At 34.9% G+C, this 6,043-nt stretch overlaps 1 long non-coding RNA gene across 2 annotated transcripts; it reads left to right on the forward strand.

The window, feature by feature from the left end:
* Window positions 1–220: 220 nt before the first annotated feature.
* LOC308686422 lies at window positions 221–4,663 on the forward strand. Of its 2 annotated transcripts, XR_014029586.1 has the most exons (4): window positions 221–283; window positions 2,082–2,157; window positions 2,298–2,390; window positions 4,339–4,663. It is a non-coding gene; the product is annotated as an uncharacterized lncRNA (long non-coding RNA). The 2 variants fall into 2 exon arrangements; XR_014029587.1 differs by lacking the exon at window positions 221–283 and having other exon boundaries at window positions 1,802–2,157.
* Window positions 4,664–6,043: the final 1,380 nt, after the last annotated feature.

The raw sequence follows: 6,043 nt of genomic DNA on the forward strand, positions 1-6,043 counted from the left end.
AATGTAATATTTATTTTTAGTTTCTAAGAGCTACCAAGCTGGATAAAATCATTTGTTTTATTTATTTATTTCGTATAATGACATAGCATGTAAGCCAGAGATCATTTATAACCTGAGGGTGGCGGTAATGCACTAAAACAGTTTGCGACCGCCGTTAAAAAATCAAAGAAGAAGAATCGCACGTCACACTGCAAAGTCACCAGGAAAAGTATCCTGCCGATGAAAGAGGCTGCTGACACGTGGAGAGAGACACTGCCTTAATTGGACTAAAACCCTAAAACAGGTAAGTAAACATTAAAAAAAAATTAATTTAATATGTTATTCAGTTGAGAGATGATATCAGATGAATTGGAAGTCACACATGCCCCCTAATACCTTGAAAAACTTCTTAAAACTGCGGCAATTTGCGCGGGCACATTAACCGAAAAGTCGACAAATGCGCCCGCGCGTTCTGCTGTTTTTTTTTGTTTTTTTTTGTTTTTTTTTGTTTTGTTTTTTTCACAAAGCAGCAAAATAGACTTAAATTTCTCCGTCATTTATGGTCATACAGACTTGAAATATGGAAAAATAAACTGTAAAATGTCTTTTTTATGTGTCCACTTACAATCGAAACAAAACATTATGCTTTTGTGTGCTTTCTGCCTCTCCTTACATGAACTTTTTTTCTGGAGCAGGTCTCTAAACGTAAGCAAAACTCAGCAAATACACACTGTCAAGAGTAATCTTTATAATAATTTAAGTGTTTACTTTTTAATTATCTAATTCAAAACGAAAGAGAATATTCTGTTTATGTAATCTATATAAAAAGAGAGACGTTAGTCGTTCTCATGGCAACTCATTATCTGCTAATCACCCGCTGAAAGCGCGCGCTATTCAAACGTAAATATCTTTGTTCTAATATGAATCGCGTTTGTATGCGTGAATGAACGGCTCAGATGCTCGTTTACTACAATTACAACATGCTATTTTTACATGAACGTAACGCTATTATAGTTTAGCTTTTCCTTAACTATATTGCAATACTGAGATGAGTAAAAATCTGCTGAAATATGTTCATGAAATATGTTGTTTAAATAAAATGCAATGTTTTAAACGTATGCTATTACACTGCAAATTAAAATGTATACGCCCTATATTAATGTATCATAAAATATATATGCTTGAGACGAAATATGAATGTTTTTAGACAATACTAATGAATCCTTAACTTTGAAATACGTATGATAAAATTTATGCTTTTTACAAAGGAAAAATTACACTTGGAATAGTTAAAATTGTAATTGTTGTTGACTTTCATATTATTGTGTTTCATTAGTCACAATTTTGGGGAGAGGATAAATATTCCAAACCTGTCTGAAAATACAATATGATGATTAACTGCACAATTACTAGAAATGTTTACATTGGATATTATAAAATTTGCTTGCATAAAAATTTGTTTAACTTTAAACCAATTCTGTAGAATGGCCCATATATCCTATTTGAACAGGATTTGTTTCCAGGTATGACTGTGGGCTTTTGACTTTCATTTATATTAGTATTATTTTGTTAACTATATGCTAAATAAATTAAAAGCAATATACTGTGTCTGTGTGTGTGTATACATTTCTTGTCAGCAGTCTTCTTAGGTGTGTCTTCTTAGCTACAATTAAGTTTTAAGAGTTTTTATCCAGTCATCAATGGCTTATTGATCATTATAGGTATTATCAATAATTAAGTTGTTGTTGCTAGTTTGAGTCGAGAAATACACATTTCAGCATTATCATCAATAATCTGTGTGTGCATTTTCCTTGAGAACCAAGCAAGTTGACTCATGAAACCATTTGTTTATTATATCGTGATTGCATATCTCAATCACAATATTGACCTCAATAATTCCAATGACAATGACATTTTCCCCAAATCGTGCAGCCCTTGCCAGAAGTATATAGCCTAGATATCTTTACACTGTCCGCTCAGTACAACAGAGGCAGGAGCTCTGCACTGGGGTTGCTCGAGTTATATGGGCACACAACTTGCTACAAGAGCTATATCCACTATTACGAACAATAAAGTAATATTTGACAAATTTTGTCTTTCAGATTCTGAAAATGTTCAAAGGCCAATCTCAAGATACTCTGGGAGGTCTTTCTCAGAGCAAATGGTCACTTCTAAGAGGTTTGTTTAATCGATTCCAGAAAACAACAGTGTCCCATGCCCCCATTTCTTTAATTCACTCTTGGCACTCTCACCCATGCTACAGTTCCTGTAGATTACCACACACATGTAATTTCTAAATGGTGAATTTGTTTCTTCAGGCTCTTTACCAACCGGCTGATGGCAAAATTCAATATGAAGGGGAAGGTGAAGAAGCAGAAACTGCCTCTGGAGACGACTAAAACTTTTGAAAGGTAAAGGTACACAAATTATGTTAGTATTATTATAATAAAATGATACCCAATTGTACTTTTTAAACTGGTAACCTACTGAACAAACTTTTAAAAAAATTGCAAATTGAAAAGCACATGCTACATGCATAAAGTTTAAAAACACAATGAACTAATTTCTTTTTTTTTTACTTTTTTTTTTACATTGTTCTATTTTAATAAATTAAAAGCACTCAGATAGACAAAAGTGAGGGTAAGCATTAAGACAATTCATCAAGACAAAGTTAATCATTCAAGGGCTGTGAGTATTTTCTCTTTGCCTTTTGTTTGATTCACATTAATGATGCCATCATCAGAAGGTTTATTAGACTGAATGCAGATCAAATAATACCAATCTCCCCTTTTCTCCAAACTATTTACACCAATTTAAGATATGAACTGTTTAAGTGAATACTCTCCAATCCGGTCATTTTGACATATTTTGTTGTGTATTTGATGGTTAAATGCGCACACAAAGCCTAAAATATAATTTCCTTGTCTAGTTGCGGTCGGTTTCGGTGCGCACACACATAAGCCACCTTGAAGTTGGAAACAGCGTCCCTTGCTCGAAATTATTGTCCATTATTACATGGCTTGGTTGAACTCTAATGTAGAAAGCGGTGTGTTATTTCTTGATAACACATCTGCTAAGTATAACACACCGTTGCCATGAAAAACAGGTTTGCTATAGACGCAGGATTCTAACCGTAGAGACGTAACGGAGTATTTTCTTTAGCAGAAGCAATACAATCCTTTTTAAATGAATAAACTCCTTTTTAAATCAATTTTTTATGTCAAATTATTAATTTATTTGGTGGGTAGCCATGTAATAAGCGGGATAATGTAGAGCGAGGCGGTTGTTATAGCGAATACAACCACTTCAGGCAGATTCAAGACCCCTCCGCATCAGCCTGCGGGGTTGTATTCGCTATAACATCCGCCTTGCTTTACATTATCCCTTACTTAAATAGCTCTTTTTTATTATCAAACAAGTAACCGCAATGCAACAGTAGAGACTGCATTTTACAACAACTCTCTTCTGCATTGCAAATATCAAAAATGCATCATAGACAGATGATTTAATATTATCTCGTATAGAAACGGCTGGCAAAGATGGAATTTGCAAGATAACATCTATATTTCATTAATAAATAGTAAGTGCATTTTCTCAATTTCTCCAGTACTGACAGCAGAACTGATAACGCTGGAGCTGGATACTTCACTGGATTACCTCTTTCTAAACTCATCTACAAGTAATCTAGTATTTGCTAAAATGGAAGTTATAGTATCCAAAAGCATTACATTTGGGCTGTGCTTGAGAAATTTTATTATATGCAGTCTCTCTCAATTCATGATTGCTATCTTAAATATCTTGTCACCCAAGGCCACTGTCTATTGCAGTCTTACACCTTCCTAACATACAGCGACGCGAGTTTACAGAACCCATTTTCAGTCATTTGTTTGCTGCCATATACCACACCAGTCACCATTGGTCACTGTAGTATTGCCACTTCAAGGATTAGTTCACCTCAAAATGAAAATTTCCTGATAATTTACTCACCCCAATGCCATCCAAGATATTCATGTCTTTCTTTCTTCAGAGGAAAAGAAATTAAGTTTTTGAGGAAAACATTCCAGGATTTTTCTCCACACAATGGACTTCAACGGTAACCAAATTGTTGAAGTCCAAATCAATGCAGTTTCATGCTGGACGTAGGCAGAAGTACCGCCCCGTTGTTTACAAAGTGAACTTGCGAAGACTAATACAAACCATTTTAAATAAACTGACAAAAATCCATAAATATGTCATTCAACATACAATAAATTTGAACAATCCTCCTCCACGCTTGTAAACAATGAGCCGGTATAAAAATATTGTATGTTAACTTGCAATGTTACTTATGGATTTTTTGTTTTTGTTCAACTCTTGCAGCTGCAGTCATAAAATGGGATAAAGAAGCTACAGAGGCTACAATCAAGCATCATGCAGCAGTACATCTTAAACGTGCCGTGGAGGGCATACAGGGGTGGAAATAATGAGGAATTTTACATGAGTACTGTAAGGCGCGTGTGTTTATTTCTAGTTTAGGGGACTTTATGTCTCTCTCCCCCTTTCCAACCACCCACCCCCAATCTTGGTCTGGAGTAATTTGTTTTTTGTTCACTTGGCAGTTCAGTGTAACCATTAGAGTTGTTTTATTTATCAGCCTGTTCATAATTTGCTGAAAACCTCATTAAAGATGGAAAAAAATTGTCATTTCAAACTATTTTTGCTTTTTTTTTAATCAATAATCAGATGTCACTTATTTCCAATTGCAAAAATATAAGGCTACTAAAAAGTATTTGCATGTTTTAGACAGGTGCATCAAAGGGATAGGTATTAATTTATTATTTACAATTTTAAAGCAGTAGTTCTGCACACTGCTTTTACTATGACTAGAATGAGTTTTATTGAATACCATGTTGTCATCCAACCTTGGAACAAAAGCCTGTTTGATGACCAAAACATGGTTTAATAAAGCTAATAGTAAAGCTAATTTCGTTTGTGCATCTTAAAATTTTGTATGAATGTTCTTTAGACGTTTGTAAGTGACGTTGAAATGACATTGTGAAAACTTTCATTTACAATATTGTAAAGATGTTACTTGGACATCAAAAATCAACATTTAAAAGAGATGTCTAATGAACGTTCACTATGTACGTCAATAGTGAACGCTAAAAAGACGTTTAAAAAAGACGTCAAAAACTTTCATTCTGGCTCTTCAGCGGACGTCTTCTGAACGTTCACTTTTTATGTCAGTTGGACGTCAACAGTGAACGCTAAAAAGACGTTTAAAAAAGACGTCAAAAACTTTCATTCTGGCTCTTCAGCGGACGTCTTCTGAACGTTCACTTTTTATGTCAGTTGGACGTCAACAGTGAACGTCAAAAAGACGTCTAAAAAAGACGTCATAAAAACTTTCATTCTGGCTCTTCAGCGGACGTCTTCTGAACGTTCACTTTTTATGTCAGTTGGACGTCAACAGTGAACGTCAAAAAGACGTCTAAAAAAAGACGTTCAAGCTGACTCTTCATTGGACGTCTTTTGAACGTTCACCTTTTATGTCACTTGGACGTCAACATTGAACGTCAAAAAGACGTCTAAAAAAGACGTCATAAAAACTTTCATTCTGGCTCCTCAGCGGACGTCTTCTGAACGTTCACTTTTTATGTCAGTTGGACGTCAACATTGAACGTCAAAAAGACGTCTAAAAAAGACGTCATAAAAACTTTCATTCTGGCTCCTCAGTGGACGTCTTCTGAACGTTCACTTTTTATGTCAGTTGGACGTCAACAGTGAACGTCAAAAAGACGTCTAAAAAAGACGTTCAAGCTGACTCTTCATTGGACGTCTTTTGAACGTTGACTTTTTATGTCACTTGGACGTCAACATTGAACGTCAAAAAGACGTCTAAAAAAGACGTCATAAAAACTTTCATTCTGGCTACTCAGTGGACGTCTTCTGAACGTTCGACAAAGACGTTGTAATGACGTCGTTTGGACGTGTCTGTGCTCAGTGGGTTATTAATTAAATTTTTCCACATGTGCTTGCATTTATACTTGAATACTAGGGGTGTGCTCAAAATATCGATTCTTAG

Source organism: Scardinius erythrophthalmus, assembly GCF_964197995.2.
Source record: "Scardinius erythrophthalmus genome assembly, contig: HAP1_SCAFFOLD_267, whole genome shotgun sequence".
NCBI lineage: Eukaryota > Metazoa > Chordata > Actinopteri > Cypriniformes > Leuciscidae > Scardinius > Scardinius erythrophthalmus.